General features: G+C 48.2%; 1 protein-coding gene across 3 annotated transcripts in view; it reads right to left on the bottom strand.

Annotated features, from left to right (window-relative positions):
* PKNOX2 (PBX/knotted 1 homeobox 2) overlaps positions 1-22,382 on the bottom strand; it is a 293,398-nt gene that overhangs the window by 205,041 nt on the left and 65,975 nt on the right. For all 3 annotated transcript variants that reach the window (XM_052662551.1, XM_052662552.1, XM_052662553.1), the window contains exon 2: positions 5,977-6,042. The gene's annotated coding sequence lies outside the window, so the exon portion shown is untranslated. The remainder of the gene's footprint in view (positions 1-5,976; positions 6,043-22,382) is intronic.

Here is a 22,382-nt window from a genome sequence, read left to right as displayed (position 1 = left end):
CCATTCCAGACGAGGAATCTGAAGACCAAAGAGATGTGTCCAGAATCACAGAGGTTCTAAGTCATAGGGCTTAAACTTGAACCCCAGCTTTGGGCTTCACACCTGATGCTCCACCCCCAAATTAAGGCCTTGAAAATACAAATGGTCTTTTAGGTTCTCATCTGTTTCCTTCACCTGCCCAAATTAAACATTGTTTCCTGACACAAGTTTCATGAAAGGGGAAAGGAGAGAAGAGGAAATCATTCCATGCCTTCACACAGACCCATGTCCACAGAGTCGGTCTCTGCTTTAGAGATGTCTAAGCCAGGTCAGTTTTCAGTCCAATCCCAAAGAAAGGCAACGCCAAAGAATGTTCAAACTGCCACACAACTGCACTCATCTCACACGCTAGCAAAGTAATGCTCAAAATTCTCCAAGTGAGGCTTTAACAGTATGTGAACTGAGAGCTTCTAGATATTCAAGCTGGATTTAGAAAAGGCAGAGGAACCAGAGATCAAATTGCCAACATCTGCTGGATCATCGAAAAAGCAAGAGAATTCCAGAAAAACATCTACTTCTGCTTTATTGACTATGCTAAAGCCTTTGACTGTGCAGATCACAACAAACTGTGGAAAAATCTTCAAGAGATGGGAATACCAGACTACCTGACCAGCCTCCTGAGAAACCTGTATGCAGGTCAAGAAGCAACAGTCAGAAATACACATGGAACAACAGACTGGTTCCAAATTGGGAAAGGAGGACGTCAAGGCTGTATACTGTCACCCTGGTTATTTAACTTATAGGCAGAGTACGTCATGTGAAATGCTGGACTGGATGAAGCACAAGCTGGAATCAAGACCTTTTAATCAACGTTGAGGGACTGGTCTGCCCAATACACAGGGTACTTTCTGAATCGACCCTGCTGGGCACTGATGTAGGAATTAATCATATGCTTCCCAGGGCCCCTGTATTTTGTCTTATATTACAGTTTTATTACATCTGTCTTCCTCCCAGACCATAAGTTCCTTGTGGGCAGGAACAGTACCTTGCTTATTTAGTCATTCATCCAGTCATCCATTTATTCCATTTATTATTAAGTTAATAATAATTGAGTACATCATGCAGAGTACGATACACAGAGGACATCATGAGAAACGCTGGGCTGGACGAAGCACAAGCTGGAATCAAGATTGCTGGGAGAAATATCAATAACCTCAGATATGCAGATGACACCACCCTTATGGCAGAAAGTGAAGAGGAACTGAAGAGCCTCTTGATGAAGGTGAAGGAGGAGAGTGAAAAAACTGGCTTAAAACTCAACATTCAGAAGACTAAAATCATGGCATCCGGTCCCACCACTCCATGGCAAATAGATGGAGAAACAATGGAAACAGTGACAGACTTTATTTTCTTTGGCTCCAAAATCACTGCAGATGATGACTGCAGCTGCGAAATTAAAAGGCGCTTGCCCCTTGAAAGAAAAGCTATGACCTAGACAGCATATTAAAAGGCAGAGACATTACTTTGCCAACAAAGGTCCATCTAGTCAAAGCTATGGTTTTTCCAGTAGTCCAGTAGTAGGATGTGAAAGCTGGATTATAAACAAAGCTGAGTGCTGAAGAATTGATGTTTTTGAACTGTGGTGTTGGAGAAGACTCCTGAGAGTCTCCTGGACTGCAAGGCGATCCAACCGGTCCATCCTAAAGGAAATCAGTCTTGAATATTCATTTGAAGGACGGATGCTGAAGCTGAAGCTCCTACTTTGGCCACCTAATGTGAAGAACTGACTCATTTGAAAAGACCCTGATGCTGGGAAAGATTGAAGGCAGGAGGAGAAGGGGCCAGCAGAGGAGGAGATGGTTGGATGGCATCACCAAGTCGATGGACATGAGTTTGAGCAAGCTCCGGGAGTTGGTGATGGACAGGGAAGCCTGGCGTGCTGCAGTCCATGGAGGCACAAAAAGTCAGACACAACCGAGCAACTGAACTGAACTGAAGCCAGTTCCCATGAAATTAAAAGACACTTGCTCCTTGGAAGAAAAGCTATGACAAACAGAGAGAGTATATTTAAAAAACAGAGACATTGCTTTCCAACAAAAGTCCCTATAGTCAAAGTTGTGGTTTTTCCAGTAGTAATGTACAGATGTGAGAACTGGACCATAAAGAAGGCTGAGCACCAAAGAATTGATGCTTTCAAATTGTGATGCTGGAGAAGGCTCTTGAGAGTTCCTTGGACTGCAATGAGATCAAACAAGCCAGTCTTAAAGAAAATCAATCCTGAATAGTCATTGAAAAGACTGATGGTGAAGCTGAAGCTCCAAAATTTTGGCTACCTAATGGATAAAGCCAACTCATTGGAAAAGACCCTGATGCTGGGGAAGATCGAGGGCAGGGGAAGAAGCGGGTGACAGAGGATGAGATGGTTGGATGGCATCTTCGACTCAATGGACATGAGTTTGAGCAAACTCACTGAGGAGATGGTGAAGGACAGGGAAGCCTGGTGTGCTGCAGTGCATGAGGGTCACAAATAGCTGGACACAACTTAGTGACTGAACAACAACAAAGCCAGTTCCCAGAATCTTTTCTGCACGTTTGGAAGGTAAGGAAGGACTGAGGGTGACACTGGAGGTGAGGTCATCAGACTTCCCCCTTTTACGGGAGAGTAAACTGGGTTCTTGGAGCCTTGGGATAAAGTGATTAAGGCTCTAGAATAGAGTCTTAAGTTTGATTTCAGGTCTGTGGCTAACTTACTGTATCCCTGACTAGGGTTCCTCTCTGGTGTCTGGACCTCTGCCCCCTTTCTGTAGGTACTACTGAGATAATAACAGTGTCTCATAAAGCAGTGTGAGGGTTTTAAGGAGAACATGCTCATCACGTGCTGATCAGAGTGTCTAGCATATAGTAAGTGCTCAACTAACATAGTTATTAATATTAATATTAAGCCAACTTGTGGAAGACTTCAGATGCTCCCTCCAAACCTTTTCATCAAAACCATGCCCCTTTGCCTTCTCTTCCCTACCCCCTCCCTTTTGTCACTAGCCATTCTCATATCTCTGGAAAAACGAACTGGTTCTCCTTCAACCCTTCAGCTGCTTGAGTTCTGGTTGTAACCCCTTAAGTCAGGACAGGGCATCCAGAGGACTCAGATCCTCTTTCAAAACTTGGCTGCAACTGGCTCAGGAAAACAGCGAAGGACAGGGAGTCTGGGCATCAAGGGTTCCACCTCCCACAGGGTATGGGGTGTGTGTGTGTGTGTGTGTGTGTGTGTGTGTGTGTGTGTGTGTGTGTGGTGTGTGTGTTGTATGAGTGAGTATGTGTGAGTGAATGTGTGTGAGAGTGTTGTATGTGTGAGTGAGTGTATGAAGGTGTGGGGACAAAGCAGACTGTGGCCTGCCCTGGGCCCTATCCAGGGATGGACCTCTTCATCCAATCTTTGGCCAAAGCCGAGTGTCCCAACTTGGAAAGTCATGGAGTGGGGGGTGGGGGTAAGAGCTACACCCTAGGGAATGAAGGGCTCAAGGCTTGTGGAGTCTGTGTCACAGGTCTAAGTCCCTCTCCAGACCTGGCACTTGAAGCTGTGGGCTGTAAACTGGAGCCCCTCTTGCTGAGAAGGACCATTGGGTAGAGGTTTCTACCAACTGCAGAGCCTCAACATCAACATGTCCTCAGGGAATCCTGCCAGAGGGAGGAGCCTAGCCTTCCTGGGGGGGCTTCAAGCACAGACATTGTGTGAGTTAAGAGACAGTTTGATTCTTGAAAGCAGAGGTTTCCTTAGCCTGCCTCAGGAGGCTGTGCTTTGCCACACCTGATGAACACTAGCTGTGGGTGTGTCCTCGCCAAAGACAGCTGCAGTGACATCTTACCCCCCTCCACATTCTTCATTGAATGTGCTGTGGCTATTCCTCCTTTGAGACGGGATTAGGGGGTATCCACATCCCATTCTTTAAACCCAGGTGAGCCTTTGTGTCTGCCCCAAACAGAGGAACGTGTGGAAGTGATAGCAATGGTGCCAGACTTGGGCAGGCAGCCCCGCCCAGCTTCTGGCTCCTCTCGGGGGATGCTCCCTCAGGGCACCCATGTTATGAGGATGTCCAGGCCACGTGGAGAGGGCATGTGGGTCTGATATCAGCTAACACCTCAGCTGACAGTCAGTATCCACCCGCAGAGTGACAAGCGAACGAGCCTTCCAATGATTCCAGCACTCAGCCTCTGCCCCCGAGGAGACCCCAGGCCCGTGGACCAGAGACAGTACCCCCCCACCGCTGTGCCCTGCTTGGACTCCTGACTCACAGAATAAATGAGCTCAATAAATGTTATTAAGTCACTGAGTCTTGGGGTGGTTTGTAACATAGCCCTAGGAACTGGAACACCACCCAAATTATGTTTGACTTTTCCTTTTCAAATCCAGCCCTCACTTCAGACTTTGAGACCATTCCCTTCTCTGCAGGCTCCCCTGCCTGGGGCAGCCTGAGCAAAAACCCTGCTCCCTGAAAGACCCTTTGAATCATCCCATTTCAGCATCCCGGGACCTGCAGATCCCGGCTCTGCCTCCGTACTCTGGGTGGGTCCGAGTGTCCCCGAGAAGGCGCTCCCCCGAGGCTGGGTGGTCCCAGGCCAGGCACCAGCTGACCTTAGGGATCCAGGCAGAATGTGTGCAGACCTAGTTCCCTTACTTGCCTGCTCTCACGAAGTTCACGCTCGGCTTGCTCCTCTCACACTTGACTTGACTTATGGGGTCCCTCTAACCTCCGCCGCGAGCAGACATTGATTCTCACAAAGGTCTTTATCTTCCTACCCTGGTTCCCCCCTCCCGCCCCCTCGGCTCCATCTCTGAGGTGGGTTTTCCTGGAACAGGAGGGAGGGAGGCACCCTCTCCCACCCCGGGGCCTGCGGATCGACCCCTCCGAGCAGGGGCTTGAGAGGCGGTGCCCTGGGAGCCGCACCCGTCAATCACGGAGGCACCGGCACGGCCTCGCAGGCCATTAGGCGGAGGGCCGGCGCCCTGCTCACTCACCGGGCAGCCATCGGCAGGATGTTAGACGATCGCGGGGCAGCCATTCTTATGATTTATTCAAATACTCATTACAGTCAATCTATTTTTACACAGAGGTGAAGATGTGCGCTGATAACGGTTAATCATTTATAATTCCACGGACTCGTTGGGAGCCAATGTGCTATCAAAGTCGCAGCCGCTGCGGCCCCGGGAGCCCCCGAAGCAGAGTGGGGAGGCTGCCCAGCCACAGGCCCTTCCACCTGACACTGCCTGAGCAGGGCCGGGATGGAGGGCACAGCTGGAAATAAGGACCAGGGGACCCCAGACCAGTCTCCAGGAGCTCAGCCTCTTGAGGGCACTGTGCGGGCAGAGAGATACCCAGCAGACGGATAAGGCAAAGAAACCCAGAAGATGGGGAAACCACCTCTAGCTGGATCACCAAAGAAAGTTCCACTGAGCAGACTGGACAGGGGCCAGGACCTACAGATTAGACTTCTGCCAAGTGGGAGAATCTGATGAGCAAATACACACTCATATAAGGTGCAGTGGTTCCTGGGCTGACCGGAGGGAGGAAACCAGCAGTATTTCCTTTTTCCTCCCTGGTGTCTCTCTAGAAACAACCAGACATAAAAGCAAGTGCGAGCTCTGAACTTGGCCCGGTCCTCCTCCCACGCTTAGCTCGCAGACCATAGTGGCTGGGGTCTGGCCTGGCCTTGCAGACTCAAGAATCTCCCTCTCCAGCACTCACGACACACAGAACACATCAGACCCACCATAATGCACAATCAATACAATCTAATTAAATAGGATGTTCTGTTACAGGGCCTCTCCGTCACATTCAGGCCTCATCTAATTACAGGTCCACCGTATTTCACGTCCTGACCGGCTCATTGTCGAGCGCATCCCTCGCACGAGGCATGGTTGTGGAAGATCAGGTTCAGGGCTGGTCTTTAACCCATAACCTTATTGAGTTAGCTCAGAAAATGCCAATCAAAGTTACTCACAGTTCACAGTCCCTTTGCTGGTGAGCGGCATGGAGGTCGGCCTCAGAGTCCCACTCCAGTTTCAACCTGATAGTGAGAGAAGACATCTTTATAGACTGCATGATTCAACACCTCCCCTCTAGGAGTCCCAGAGAAAAAGAAGCTCATGGCTGTGGGGTGCCCTGAGCTGAGCAAGGCAATGCTCATTTACCAATGCCTGTTGTCTGACCAAAGACCCCGGCAGAGGGGGACAGAATAGAGGAGCCCCCTGGGAAAGCTTGAAATCCATATGGGGGAGCGGCCCAGACAAACAAACACCACCACCAGTGCTGTGGTTTATGGCAGGATTACGGAAAGTGAAGAGTCCCGTCGGGTAAGAAGGGAGATGTTCGTGGGGAACAGTGATGGGGTGTGACTGATAAGATCAGAAAACATGATTGCTTTATCCCAGGATAAACAACAACGATAAAAATAAGAAAAACCCAGCACAGGGACTTCCCTGGTGGCCCAATGATTAAGAATCCACCTTGTAATTCAGGGGACTTAGGTTCAATCCCTAGTCAAGGAACTAAGACCCCTTATGCCTTGGAGCCACTAAGCCCGAGTGCCCCAACTCCTGAGCCCAAGTACCACAACTAGGGAGTCTGTGCACTGCAACGAAAAATCCCACATGACGGAGACAAAAAAAAAAAAAAGCCAGCACATATTTATACCATCTACACTCACCCAGCCCAGCAGGAATAAAATTCATGAGTCCCATGATAAAAGTGCGGCCACGTCATTGGTGAAACAAGAATATCCATCAGATAAGATGAGAACATACATAAAGCGTGCTGAACTGTGTGGTAGAGACTAAAACTCCCTCTCTCTCCACAGAAACGGGGACTGTGAGAGCTGGAGGCTTCGGGGAAGCTTTCAGGGAGAGGGAGAACTTGACCGGGATCTTGGAGGGTGGGTCAGGCAAGAGTCAGCTGGTGGAAGAAGACAGGGGGCATTCCAAGAAAGTGAGCAATCTGAGCAAGAATGATGGGGGGAAAGCATGGGGTGTCTAGGGACGAGGCAGAGGCTGCCCGCCTGAGACACTGGAGGAAGAATTAATGCTGAGTCAGCCGGCTGGGGCCAGAGCATCCCCGCTCGAGTGGCAGGTGGAGAGGTCAGCCTTGGGCTGGGAGCTCCTGGAGCCACGGAAGGTTTTCCTACAAAGAAATGTCATGAAAGAGAGGACCCTCCCCACCCCCACCACTCTGTAGTATTTTCCTTTTAATTAAGAAGAGAGGCTTCCTGGAAAAGGTGGAGTTTCAAACAGGACATTCAGGAATGGAGTGTGATACAACGCTCTCTTGTTCATGATGACATCACTCAAGATGAGGCACTTCCTGGGGCTGTCTACTAACATCTCCAGGACCAAGACTGCCGATTCATGGAGGTGCCTCAGAGACAAGACCAGACCACTGATGGCATGTGGCTGAGGACGAGGACTGCATTTATGAATCTGTTTAGCCCACAACGTGACAGGTTCTCACCAAGTGTCTGCTGCAATGTTCAGAGGTGGACTCTGTTCATTCTAACCAGAACCTGACAACCAGCTCCTAGCTGGCAATAGGCTCAACTTGCAATCTTCTACACTATTGACACATTGCTACTGAGCGTATATGAACTCAAGACAGGAAGTTTCTTGATTGAACTGCATGCAGTGAGGATTTATCCCTGCCTCCTGGGACTGACTGTTGAGACACCAGAGACTTGGAAGGAAATAGGTTGGACTTGCAGTGCACATGCTGCTCAGCTGGACAGGACAGCCACTCTGTTCGGGAGATGGATTCTGATGGACATGTGTTACAAAGCTTTGAACAAGTTGAAAGGACGGGCCAAAACTGAAAAGTCAATTTTTCCTGTGACCAGTTTTTCTCTCTCGCACAATAACATCACGACAACCATAAATGAAATAAATTTGAAAATAAAAAAAATTCTTATTACAATCCTATCACTCTAAACCATCAAATTTTATACACTATGTCCATATGCAAATCCATTCTAGTTTTTTACTGAGTTGTAGAAAAAGATTTGACAAGAATAAATACACCAAATCCTACTCTTAACATTCAAAAGTCAATTGCAAAAGTCACACATTGGGAATTTCCCTGGTGGTCCAGGGGTTAAGAATATGCAGGGGACATGAGGTCAATTCCTGATCTGGGAAAATTTCACATGCCAAGGGGCAATGAAGCTTGTGCGCCACAACCACTGAAGTGCAAGCGCCTAGAGCCCACATTCCACAACAACAGCAGCCCCTGCTTGCCTCAGCTAGAGAGAACCCATGCTTAGCAACAAAAACCCAATACAGTCAAAAAAAAAAAAGAAATCACAGATTGGGGTGACCTGGTTTTTTAAAAAAGGGCAAGTGTTATTTGAGTTAAATGCAAGTTGAGGTAGAGCCCAGGGTGTGATGTTGCTGCCAAACCCCTTACATTGATCTCAGTTGCCTTCAGTTCAGTTCAGTCGCTCAGTCGTGTCCGACTCTTTGCGACCCCATGAATCTCAGCACGCCAGGCCTCCCTGTCCATCACCATCTCCTGGAGTTCACCCAGACTCAGTTGCCTTAATAGCTGTATGATAGGCAACCTATCATACAGAATGGTCCTCTCACTTTAGACTTATCGATCTACATTACTTTTAGATGCAGTTTTGACATCATATTTTAATAACTCTGACAGTGATGAGTAGAAGAGAGAGGTGAGCAAAGATGTCTAGTGGTCAAAGTACTGGCTGCTGCTGCTGCTAAGTTGCTTCAGTCGTGTCTGACTCTGTGCGACCCCACAGACAGCAGCTCACCAGGCTCCCCTGTTTAACAGTTTAGTAATTCAAAGCACAACCTCTGGAAGCAGACAGTACAGGTGTCTATCACAGCCCCACCACTTCCTGGCAGTGGGCCCATGGGTAAGTTACTTAACTTCTCTATGTCTCAGTTTTTCATATGTTATTGTTCAGTCGCTAAGTCATGTTTGACTCTTTGCAACCTCACTGACTGTAGCACACCAGGCTCCTCAGTCCTTCACTTTCTCCCAGAGTTTGCTCAGATTCATGTCCATTAAGTCAGTGATGCTATCTAACTCTCTCATCCTCACCACATCCTTTTCCTTTTGCCTTCAATTTTTCACAGCATCAGGGTCATTTTCAATGAGTCAGCTCTTTGCATCAAGTAGTCAAGTATTGGAGCTTTAGCATCAGACTTTCCAATGAATATTCACAGTTGATTTCCTTCAGGATTGACTAGTTTGATCTCGTTTTAGTCCAAAGGGGCTCTCAAGAGTCTTCTCCAGTACCACAATTCAGAACATCAATTATTCGGCACTCAGCCTTCTTTATGGTCCAACTCTCACATACATAAATGACTACCGGAAAAACCATAGCTTTGATTATACAAATCTTTGTTGGTAAAGTGATGTCTCTGCTTTCTAATATGCTGTCTAGGTTTGTCATGGGCTTCCCTGGTAGCTCAGCTGGTAAAGAATCTGCCTGAAATGCAGGAGACCCCAGTTTGATTTCTGGGTCAGGAAGATCCCCAGGAGAAGGGATAGGCTACCCACTCCAGAATTGTTGGGCTTCCCCGTTGGCTTAGATGGTAAAGAATCCACCAGCAATGCAGGAGACCTGGATTTGATCCCTGGGTTGGGAAGATCCCCTGGAGGAGGGAATGGCAACCCACTGCAGTATTCTTGCCTGGAGAATCCCCATGGACAGAGGAGCCTGGCGGGCTACAGTCCAGGGGGTCACAGAGTCAGATATGACAGAGCACCTAAGCACAGCACAGCACAAGTTTGTCATAGCTTTCCTTCCAAGGAGCAAACATCTTAATTCTATGGTTACAGTCACTGTTTGCAGTAATTTTGGAGTCCAAGAAAATAAAATCTGTCACTGCTTCCATTTCCCCCCTTCTATGTGCCATGAAGTGATGGGACCAGATGCCACGATCTTTGTTTTTTAATGTTGAGTTTCAAGTTTTTTCACTGTCCTCTTTCACCTTCCTCAAGAGGTTCTTCAGTTCCTCTTCACTTTCTGCCATTAGAGGTATCATCTGAATGTCTGAGGTTGCTGATATTTCTTCCAGCAATCTTGATTCCAGCTTGTGATTCATCAGTCCAGCATTTCGTATGATGTACTCTGCACATAAGATGAATAAGCAGGGTGACAATTTACAGCCTTGACATACTCTTTTCCCAATTTTGAACCAGTCCATTGTTTCATGTCCAGTTCTAACTGTTGCTTCTTGACCCACATACAGGTTTCTCAAAAGGCGGATAAGGTGGTCTGATATTCCCATCTCTTTAAGAATTTTCCAGTTTGTTGTGATCCACATAGCCAAAGCCTTTAGCATATTTAATGAAGCAGAAGTAGATGTTTCTCTGGAATTCCCATGCTTTCTCCATGAATGTTGGCAATTTGGTCTCTGCCTTTCCTAAACCCAGCTTATACATCTGGAAGTTCTCAGGTCACATACTATTGTAGCCTAGCTTGAAGAATTTTGGGCATAACCTAGCTAGCATGTGAAATGAGCACAATTATATGAAACTTCAACATTCTTTTCGATTGCCCTTCTTTGGGACTGGAATGAAAACTGACCTTTTCCAGTCCTGTGGCCACTGCTGAGTTTTCTAAATGTGCTGGCATATTGAGTGCAGCACTGTAACAGCATCATCTTTTAGGAGTTTTAAATAGCTCAGCTGGAATTTCATCGCCTTCAGTAGCTTTATTTGTAGTAATGCTTCCTAAGGCCCACTTGACTTCATGTTCCAGGACGTCTGGCTCTAGGTGAGTGACCACACCATCATGGTTATTCAGGTCATTAAGACCTTTTTCATATAGTTTTTCTGTGTATTCTTGCCACCTCTTCTTAACCTCTTCTGCTTCTGGTAGGTGGCTTCTGTCCTTGCTATTGTGCCCATTCTTGCATAAAATGTTCCTTTGGTATCTCTAATTTTGGGGAAGAGATCTCTAGTCTTTCCCATTCTGTTGTTTTCCTCTATTTCTTTGCATTGTTCATTTAAGAAGACCTTCTTATCTCTCCTTGCTATTCTTTGGAACTCTTCATTCAGTTGGGTATATCTTTCCCTTTCTCGCTTGCCTTTTGCTTCTCTTCTTTTCTTTGCTATTTGTAAAGCCTTCTCAGACAACCACTTTGCCTTCTTGCATTTCTTTTTCATTGGTATGGTTTTATTGTTTACTACCTCCTGTACAATGTTAAGGAACTTTTGTCCATAGTTCTCAGTTCCCATCTGTAAAATGGCGCTAATGAGGGTTCTGTTTGCCTTTGAGGTTGGCTGTGAGGGTTGAATGAATCCATATACTGTAAAGTGCCTAGAATAGTGCCTTGCACAAAATAAGCACGCATTGCATATTACCTGTCATTGTTGTGATTTTAATTATCAGGAGCCATGAGGTAGAAGACATGGGAGAAGAAACTAGAGATGGACCTCCATTTGCCCCTCTTTAACATAACCCATTGGTCCTAGTTCTATTGACAACAATCTCTCTCTCACATGGAGTCCTCCAGATATTTGAAGAGGGGCTGGTGTTGCTCCACAGGGTAGACTTAGGGCTAATTGACAGATATTTGAGGAAGCCAGTCTGCAGTTCAATATATAAGGACTCCTCTAGTCCAAAGAACCATCCAACAGGGAGTTAGAAAGTGAGCTTCCAACTCAGGAAAGAGGATCCTGTGTTGGGTAAGAAGATGCCCCTGAGCATGGTCTCCCAGACGTGGCTCCCCTCACCCATAAAACACTAAAAAGAAAGCACCGGGAGAGTGGGAGGAGTGACAAACATGCATATCAATAAAATATTAAAAGTGTCTTTGTTTATCATTGTTTTACAAAGTAAATCAACCCTTCAAGGTAAGGAGAGCACAAAGGGCCACTCATTGAACTCTGAAATGAATGGGGCGTCATAAACAGCAGCACCCCTGCCCTACCACCGTCATGCCTGCCTCCTCTTTCGGTCTCTCTTTCTGTCTCTATGCGTCCATCTCTCTCTCTCTCTCACCCAACACACATGCACACATATGTGCACACACAACCTCTCCGCATTGTCCTTGATTGCCACTCCTCACTCTGCACCATCGGAAAAGTCTTCCTGTCTGGCACTGACCCAGGGACGCCTGCTGGGGAGCCATGTGCATGTCATTCTAGGGCCTTCCAAGGCCAGCAGCCTCTCTCCCTGGAATGCCACATCAAAGGCCTTGTGACAAGCAGCCCTGCCATTACACAACCGGAATCTAAACTCAGGCCTGCCTTACTCACTAATGAAGATAGATGTGAATCATAAATGGGATTTATAAATATGTGGACATTCGTGAAATGGTAAATGAGGAGGGAGCTGAAGAACATTCATCATTAAGAGGTTGAGGGGGACAGAAGAAAGCTTCCCACAGGAGGGGGCACCCTAGAACTTGACTCTGCATGCCCAAGGAGAGCTGAGCCAGCTCCCATGAAGCATCCTGGGTAAGAGAGAAGGCTAGAGGGAGATGAGCTTGGAACTTAGCAAGACGGGGCTGGGGGGTGGTCTAACACAGAGGGCACTAGACCAGGGTCATCATGGGTTCACGCCCTGACCCCATCATTAACTTCCTATGTGGTCTTGAACATGGAACTTTAACCACTGCCTGCTTCAGTTTCCCCATCTGCAAAATGATAGTGCTTGACTAGATAATTCTGGAAGCGTGTGACTTCTACACATCTCTGATGTTGCCCAGACGCGCACTTTCCCCCACCGCCCCATGGAGGCCCTGAAGTAGCTCAGTCTATGACTGTGGTTAGGAATAGAGACGTAGCAGGCAGCAGTTCTGGGTTTAGCATGGGTCCATCACCTCCCTAACCTTGATCTCTACAAACATCAATGTCTGCATCTTTGAAAGGGGAATAAGAGCAGTGCCTTTAAATGAGGTGATGTCCCAAGAGCGTTTTGTGCAATGCCTGGAACATACTCATAACAACGAATGGGGCTGCTGTTGCTGCTCTTCAGCATGAGGAGGTGAGGGCTGGCAGCAGCTCGATGAGGAAAGGGAGGCAAATCAAGAAGCCTGTGGGTCTCTGCCTTCATCCCACCACCCACGACAAGCCACTCTGCTCTTCCCCTGACCAGGCCTTTAGGAGGAGGACAAATGGTGACATGACAATCTGTTCTCAGGCACGCGGAGTCTCTCTGGATGGTCCCCATCTCTGATGAACCTCTGTAGGCACATAAGCAAAACTGCCCAAAGAGAAACAAAACTTAAAAAAGACGCTCCCAGGCTTCCCTGGTGGCTCAGTGGTAAGAAGTCCGCCTGCTAATGCAGGAGACTTGGGCTCGATCCCTGGTCTGGGAAAATCCCACATGCTGTGGAGCAACTAAGCCCGTGATCCACAACTACTGAGCATGTGCTCTAGAGCCCGGGAGCCCCAACCGCTGAGCGTGTGCGCTAGAGCCCGGGAGCCCCAACCGCCGAGCGCGTGCTCTAGAGCCCGGGAGCCCCAACCACCGAGTGCGTGCTCTAGAGCCCGGGAGCCCCAACCAGCGCCCGGGAACCCCAACCGCCGAGCCTGGGCGCTAGAGCCCGGGAGCCCCAACCACCGAGCGTGTGCTCTAGAGCCCGGGAGCCCCAACCGCCTAGCGTGTGCCCTAGAGCCCGGGAGCCCCAACGGCCGAGCACGTGCTCTAGAGCCCGGGAGCCCCAACCCCCGAGCCCGTGCGCTAGAGCCCGGGAGTCCCAACCACCGAGCGCGTGCTCTAGAGCCCGGGAGCCCCAACCGCCTAGCGCGTGCTCTAGAGCCCGGGAGCCCCAACCAGAGCCCGGGAGCCCCAACCGCCTAGCCTGTGCTCTAGAGCCCGGGAGCCCCAAAGGCCGAGCACGTACTCTAGAGCCCGGGAGCCCCAACCGCCGAGCACGTGCTCTAGAGCCTGGGAGCCCCAGCTGCTGACGCCTTCACTCTACAGCCCATGTTCTGCAACAAGAGAAGCGACCGCAATGAGAATCCCACATACCAGAACTAAAGAGTAGCCCCTGATTGGCACAACTAGAGAAAGCCCACACAGCAGTGAACACCCAGTGCAGCCAAATATAAATAAATAAGACCCTCTGAGACAGAGTAACCTGCAGGGTCACAGTGGGTGCTGCGTCTCCTGCTTCATCACCCCGAGAACCCTCTCTACTCCACCTCCACTCCCCTCACACACACCCCCAGGAAAGCTCGCTGTGGTTTATGTTAATGTCAGAGTGAGGCTCATAGTCAGTCACAGCATCGCAGGCCCTGAGCACCAGCCTCTTAATGACACAACTGAGGAAACGAACACCGAGAGACTCGGCTGGCACTAAGTGCTTGGCTCTGAGAAACGTATCCGTCCAGCCCCGAGGGTGCTGCACAGGTCTCCTCAGATCCTGTTGAGAACAGGCTCATTTCCCGCCGTCCTCAGCCCCCTGGGCTGCAGGCAGGTCTGGGCGCCCAGCTGCAGAGAGGACCAGGGAACTTCCCTCAGTCATGCCCTCCGGCCTCAGCCCGAGACTCTAAGCCAGGTCCTACACCTGTAAAGAGGGCACCCTCGGGGATGAGAAAACACCAAGACACAAGACGTACTTATTCTCCATCAGGAACATCACTGCTCTTCTTCCTGGCCCCATCGTCACCTGCCTTAGGCTTCCTTCTCTCTTCTGGGCCTCTAATCCATCTCTGGGCCTCCAGCCTCATCCCCTTTTGGCCCGTCCACCACTTCCCCCAAGCCCGGGATCTCCCTGAAACACAAATTCCGTCACGTCTGTTCCTCCTCCAAATCCTCCTAGGACAGCTCAGCGTCTGGCAGAGGTCACCCACCGGCAGCCCTAAGCCAGCCTCTTGCCTGCTTGATGTTTTCGTAAACACTGACAACATCTAAAAAGCTGAAAGTTTCACATTTGAAAATCCAGATCCTAGGTTTTTCTCCCAAATTCGGGATGAACGCCTATCTTGCATCTTCACGTGGCAGTCGCCGGATGACACCAAGTGTCAGGGGCCCCCTTTCGAGGTGTGGGTCCCCCTGTTTGTCTCACAGAGAGAAGGCAGGTGTTGCTTGCAAGAAGCCCACAGGGCCGGGCACCTGGAGGCTGACTCATGCTGCCGGCTGAGGGCTCAAGGTGACAGGAGGTGGCTCATTGCGTTCTTAGCCACGCTGTTCCCAGCCAGGCCCACAAGTGTTCCTCCTTCTCTCTCCTTTGGATCACTGCTTCACCTCTGGCCAGGAGACAGCCAGAGAAGGTCCTAGGGCAGTTTCTAGGAATGCCAGGACTACAGGGCCCCACCCCTGAGTCCAGCCTCTCCCCACCCCCAACTCAGTGGAGGCTGCACCCCCTCCCTTTATTTCCATCCCAGTGTTCCTATCAAAGCCCTAACAGCACATATTTTGTTAATTGTACAAACCTAATGGGGGAATGCATTGGCAAAAAAGGGTAATGGCCATCAGACCAGCAATAAAACAAAATTAATGGCCCATAGGAAGAAATCATGTCCACTTAATCCCGGCTCTGAAACTCTAATAGAATAATGGAATACCAGCGGAGGGGTTTTTCTCTCCATGCAGATTGCTTACACCATGTTAATCACTTGCAAAGCAGGCCACATACCACTCCGGCTCACATGACCCTCCAGGGAAAGTAGCAGACCAGAAACATTTAGTGCCAGGCTCATTACTGACAAGCCCCACCAGCAGCGACACCTTCCCCCCTTCCCCACCTCCCCAGGTGACTCTGGGACAGCAAGTGGGGGTGTCGTTGAGAGCCATCGGGTGTGGTGGGCCGGAAAGCGAGACACATGACCCCTAACAATAGCAGACCTTTATTGAGTGCTTACTGTGTGCCAGACACTGGGCTGGTTGAGCACTTTCCAGGTCCTGTATTATATCTTCATCTTCTGTAGCCACAGAGGCCAGCAAGATAGCCACTAGCTACCTCTGGCTTTTTATTTATTTTTTAAGTTTTTTTAAATTAAAAAATTATTTTTGGCTATGCTGGATCTTCATCGCTATGCACGGGCTTTCTCTAGTTGTGGTGAGCAGCGGCTACTCTCTAGTTAATGGTGTTCGGGCTTCTCATTGTGGTGGCTTCTCTTGTTGCAGGATCTTCCCTGTAGCTCAGACAGTAAAGAATCTACCTGCAATGCAGGAGACATGGGTTCGATCCCTGGGTCAGGAAGATCCTCTGGAGAAGGAAATGGCAACCCACTCCAGTACTCTTGCCTGAAGAATCCCATGGACAGAGGAGCCTGGTGGGCCACAGTCCACGGGTTGCAAAGAGTCGGACATGCCTGAATGATTCACACCACTGCTACTACTCTTGTTGCAGAGTATGGGCTCTAGGGCACGTGGACTCATTAGTTTCAGTTCCCAGGATCTAGAGCACAGGCTCAGTAGTTATGGCATACGGGCTTATTTGCTGTGCCACATGTGGGATCTTCCGGAATCAGGGATAAAACCAATGTCTCCTGCACTGGCAGATAGATTCTTTAGCACTGAGCCACCAGGGAAAGCCCTATTTCTATTTTTTTTAAGGTAAGCTTCTTTTTTGTTTGGCTGTACCACGAGGCACGTGGGATCTTAGTTCCCCAACCATGGATGAACCCATGCCTCCTGTATTGGGAGCATGGAATCTTAACCACAGGACCATCTGCCAAGGGAGTCCCTACATCTGGCTTTCAAAATACAAATCCTAATTCATGAAAATGAAATAAAACCTGAAATTTAGTCTTCAGCCTCACTGGCCACATTTCAAGTGCTTGACAGCCATGTGTGGCTGTTGTACTGGGAGGCCCAGAAAGACCACGCTCCCATCGTCACAGGCAGACAGTGGCACTCTAGTATATGAAAGTCAATTGTCTTGCTCATCAAACTGATTCTGAAGTCAAGGCACAAAGAGGTGAGGCAAGCAGCCCAAGGTCATGGCTGAGCTGGGTTCGAGCCCAGGTCTCATTCAGCCTGGCTCCAGAATCCCCACCTTCCACACAATTTCTTGATAAAATGAGTGGTTGAGGTGGTTAGGAAACCCTTTGATGGTTAGCTGTAGAAAGACTCTTCTGTCTGCCACAGGCCCCCAGACCCCTAGAGAGCAGACAGACCCCAGGACTCCACTTGGGGGCCAGCACTATGGGGTCTCAAACCCCGGAAGGTCATCTGGAGAAGGAGGGCTTCATACTTCATCTAGCCCAACCTCCTTCAATTTATGGATGAAGAAACCAATGCACAGAAAAGTTAAGTGGCTTGTCCAAAGTCAGACAGCTGATTAGTGACAGAGATAGGACTACAGTGCAGATTTCCTGATGACCATGCCTCACTGGCCAAGGAATAGGACTGAGCCAGCCTCTGAGAGAAGGAGAGAGAAGGAGGCGGTGTCTCTGCAACCTTCCTGGGGAGCCCTGGCCAGATCAGAAGATGCTGGGAGGCACCTGAGGGGACTGGGCTCTGCGGAGAAGCAGCAGAGCAAGAAAGAGGGGCAGCCATGGGCCTAGAAACTGCAGCGATTCAAAGCACGACACTGCATGGCTACTGCTGCTTAGTGGCTTCAGTCGTGTCCGACTCTGTGTGACCCCATAGAGCAGCCCACCAGGCTCCCCCATCCCTGGGATTCTCCAGGCAAGAGTACTGCAGTGGGTTGCCATTGCCTTCTCCAGCATGGCCACTAACTTTGGAAAAAATAGTATGTCAAGATCTATTGCAACTAAAAATACACAGACACTTCTCCTCAGCAGCCCCAGTTTGAGAATGTACTTTATAGAAAGGAAAGTACCAGAGATTTCCCTGGAGGTCTAGTGGTTAAGACTCCAAGCTTCCAGTGCACGGAGTGTGGGCTTGATATCTGGTCGGGGAACTAAGACCCCACAAGCCAAATGGCATGGCCAAGAAATAAAAATAAATAAATACAATTTTTTTTTAGAAAAAGGAAAGTACCCATGCATGAGGATAATGCAGCAGCAATTTGTAGTGGGAAGAAGTGAAAAAGAAGCTAGATATCCACCAGGTGGGGAATGTTCAAGTAACCTGCAACACAGCTATACTATCATTAAATGCTGCTACTCAAAAGGCTAGGGCTTCTCTGGTGGCTTAGCTGCTAAAGAATCCTCCTGCAGTGAGGGAGGCCTGGGCTTGATCCCTGGGTTGGGAAGATCCATGAAGGAAGGCATGGAAACCCACTCCAGCATTCTCGCCTGGAGAATCCCATGGACAGAGGAGCCTGGTGGACTACAGTCCATGGAGTTGCGAAGAGTTGAATGTGACCGAGCACAGCACAGTGCATTCAAAAGAGCAAGTTAGAGCTACATCTTTTGCCACAAGAGACGGCCATAATGTTCCAAGTAAGAAAACTGAGTAGCAGAATGATGTGTGTGGTGTGATTCCATTTCTGTAAAAACAGAGAAAAACTCCAGATTGAGTGCATCCATGTGCATGAGTCTGTGTGAGCACAGAGATGGAAGGAACACCTGCGTATTCACGCCGGTGCTGATGTGGGACAAGGAACAGAGGGGTGAAGGACCACCGCCGTTCGGACACCTTTGCCTGATTTCAGGTTGCAATGAGCACTGCCACTTTTGTAATTTTTGAAAAGAAACTATTAAAAAAAAAAATTGCTCAGTCGTGTCCTACTCTTTACGACCCCATGGACTGGAGTGGGTACCCTTTCCCTTCTCCAGGGGATCTTCCCAACCCAGGGATCAAACCCAGGTCTGCCACATTGCAGGCATATTCTTTACCAGCTGAGCCACAAGGGAAGCCCAAGAATACTGGAGTGGGTAGCCTATCCCTTCACCAGGAGATCTTCCCAACCCAGGAATCGAAACAGGGTCTCCTGCATTGCAGGTGGACTCTTTACCAACTAAGCTATCAATAAGGAAAAGAAGATAACTGATAAAAGAAAGAAAAACTGGCTGGACTTGGGAGGCAGTCAAATTCGACTTCAAACCTGCCTTACTGGGACTTCCCTGGTGGTCTAGTGGCTAAGACTCCAAGCTCCCAATGCAGGGGGCCCAGGTTCGATTCCTGGTCAGGGAACTAGATCCCACATTCTGCAACTCAGACCCAGAGCAGCCAAATAAATAAATTACAAAACAAAACAAAACCTGCCTTACTAGCTGCATTGTGTTGGGCAAGTTACTTAACCTCTGTCCATCTTTGTTTGTTTCCTCACCTGGAAACTAATGATAATAATATCATAGCATGGTTGGTGGTGGGTGGAGGGGTGGTGGAGATTGATAAGAAAATGAATTTAAAGCTACTCAATAGCCTGGAACTTTTTAATCAACGTTGAGGGACTGGTCTGCCCAATACACAGAGGTACTTTCTGAATTGACCCTGCTGGGCACTGATGTAGGAATTAATCATATGCTTCCCAGGGCCCCTGTATTTTGTCTTCTATTACAGTTCTATTACATCTGTCTCCTTCCCAGACCATAAGTTCCTTGTGGGCAGGAACAGTACCTTATTTATTTATTCATTCATCCAGTCATCCATTTATTCCATTTATTATTAAGTTAATAATAACTGAGTACATCATGCAGAGTACAATACGCAGAGGACATCATGAGAAACGCTGGGCTGGATGAAGCACAAGCTGGAATCAAGATTGCTGGGAGAAATATCAATAACCTCAGATATGCAGATGACACCACCCTTATGGCAGAAAATGAAGAAGAACTAAAGAGCCTCTTGATGAAAGTGAAAAAGGAGAGTAAAAAAGTTGACTTAAAGCTCAACATTAAGAAACTAAGATCATGGCATCCGGTCCCATCACTTCATGGCAAATAGATGGGGAAACAGTGGAAATAGCAGCAGACTTCATTTTTCTGGGCTCCAAAATCACTGCAGATGGTGACTGCAGCCATGAAATTAAAAGACGCTTACTCCTTGGAAGGAAAGTTATGACCAACCCAGACAGCATATTAAAAAGCAGAGACATTACTTTGCTGACAAAGGTCTGTCTAGTCAAGGCTATGGTTTTTCCAGTAGTCACGTATGGATGTGAGAGTTGGACTGTGAAGAAGGCTGAGTGCCGAAGAATTGATGCTTTTGAACTGTGGTGTTGGAGAAGACTCTTGAGGGTCCCTTGGACTGCAAGGAGATCCAACCAGTCCATCCTAAAGGAAATCAGTCCTGAATATTCATTGGAAGGACTGATGTTGAAGCTGAAACTTGAATACTTTGGCCACCTGATGCGAAGAGCTGACTCATTTGAAAAGACCCTGATGTTGGGAAAGATTGAAGGCAGGAGGAGATGGGGCCGACAGAGGATGAGATGATTGGATGGCATCACTGCTTCAATGTACATGAGTTTGAGTAAACTCCGGGAGTTGGTGATGGGACAGGGAGGCCTGGCATGCTGCAGTCCATGGGGTTGCAAAGAGTCGGACATGACTGAGCGACTGAACTGGACTGAACTATTAATAACTGAATAATTGTCTTTGACACATGCACCAACACTGTGCCTGACATCAGAGATGCAACAATAAATAGAACAGAAAAGCTCCTGATTTCATGGAGCTCATATTCTAATAGTTCACATTATATAATTCACAATTATATAATGTTGAAATGATAAGCACTGAAGAAAAAGATGCCCAAGGCAAGGACTTACTGTACAGCTCAGGGAACTCCGCTCAGTGTTATGTTCCAGGCTGGATGGAAAGGGAGTTTGGGGGACAATGGGTACACGTATTAATATATGTTTGGCTGAATCCCTTTGCTGCCCACCTGAAACTATCACAACACTAAAAATAGACTATACCTTAATACAAAATAAAAAGTTGTTTTGTTTTTTTTTTAAAGAAAAGGAAAAAAAGCAACAGGCTAGGGAGCAGAAGTGACTGGGGAGGGCATCTTCAAGAGGGAGGATATGAAAGAGCCTCAGAGTTCCCTAAGAAAGTACTCTTCGGGTATATTCCACAGACCCACTGAGGTTAGTAGTTATACAAATGATGTTAGTTGAAGAACAAAGTAAAAATAGATTTGATGGAGAACAGAGAATAATTAAGAATGCTTAAAAAACATCCCTCTACTTCTAAGTTTATACCCCAAAGAATTGAAAGCAGGGACTCAAAAAGCCAATTTGTATTCCCATGTTCATAGCAGCGTCATCCATAGGATTCGGAAAGTGAAAGCAACACAAGCATCCACCACTGGATAAGGGATAAACAAAAGGCGGTCTGAGATGGCTGGATGGCATCACTGACTCAATGGACGCGAGTCTGAGTGAACTCCGGGAGTTGGTGATGGACAGGGAGGCCTGGCGTGCTGCGATTCACGGGATCGCAAAGAGTCGGACACGACTGAGCGACTGAACTGAACTGAACTGAAGTACTATGGAGTGTTTCAACCTTACGAAAGGAAGGACAAGAGCTACAGCGTGGATAAACCTGGAGAACATTATGCTTTGTGAGATAATCCAGTCACAAAGTAACAAGTGCTGCATGGTTCCACTGACATGAGGAACCCAGAGTACTCACATTTACAGAGGGAAAATAGAAAGGGGGTTATCAGGGACTGGGAGAGAGAGATGAAGAGTTTTGGTTAATAGATACAGAGCTTTAGGGAATTCTCTCGTGGTCCAGTGGCTAACACCCTATGCTCCCCATGCAGGGGCCCTGGGTTCAATCCCTGGTCAGGGAACCTTATCCTGCTGCTGCTGCTGCTGCTGCTGCTGCTAAGTCGCTTCAGTCGTGTCCGACTCTGTGCGACCCCATAGACGGCAGCCCACCAGGCTCCCCCGTCCCTGGGATTCTCCAGGCAAGAACACTGGAGTGGGTTGCCATTTCCTTCTCCAACGCGTGAAAGTGCAAAGTGAAACTGAAGTCGCTCAGTCGTGTCCGACCCTCAGCGACCCCATGGACTGCAGCCTTCCAGGCTCCTCCGTCCATGGGATTTTCCAGGCAAGAGTACTGGAGTAGGGTGCCATTGCCTTCTCCGAACTAGATCCTACATGCCACAATTAAAAGAGTTCACACACCACAACTAAACAGATTCCACATGCTGTGACTAAAGACCCCGCATGTCGCAATCAAAACTGAAGAACCCATGTGCCACAACTAAGAACCAGTGCAGTCAATAAATAAAGAAATAAATATTTTTTAAAAAATACAAAATTTCAGTTATGCAAGATAAAAGCATTTTGTAAATGGATGATGGTGATGGTTCAACAGTATGTGGACCGTGAACTTCCAAATGTTCAAGCTGGATTTAGAAAAGGCAGAGGAACCAGAGATCAAATTGTCAACATCCATTGGATCATCAAAAAAGCAAGAGAGTTTCACATAAACGTCTACTTCTGCTTTATTGATTACACTAAAGCCTTTAACTGTGTAGATCACAATAAACTGCGGAAAATTCTTCCAGAGATGGGAATACCAGACCACCTTACCTGCCTTCTAAGAAATCTGTATGCAGGTCAA

This window comes from Budorcas taxicolor, chromosome 25 (genome assembly GCF_023091745.1).
Source record: "Budorcas taxicolor isolate Tak-1 chromosome 25, Takin1.1, whole genome shotgun sequence".
NCBI lineage: Eukaryota > Metazoa > Chordata > Mammalia > Artiodactyla > Bovidae > Budorcas > Budorcas taxicolor.
This window is presented reverse-complemented; position numbering and strand designations above follow the sequence as displayed.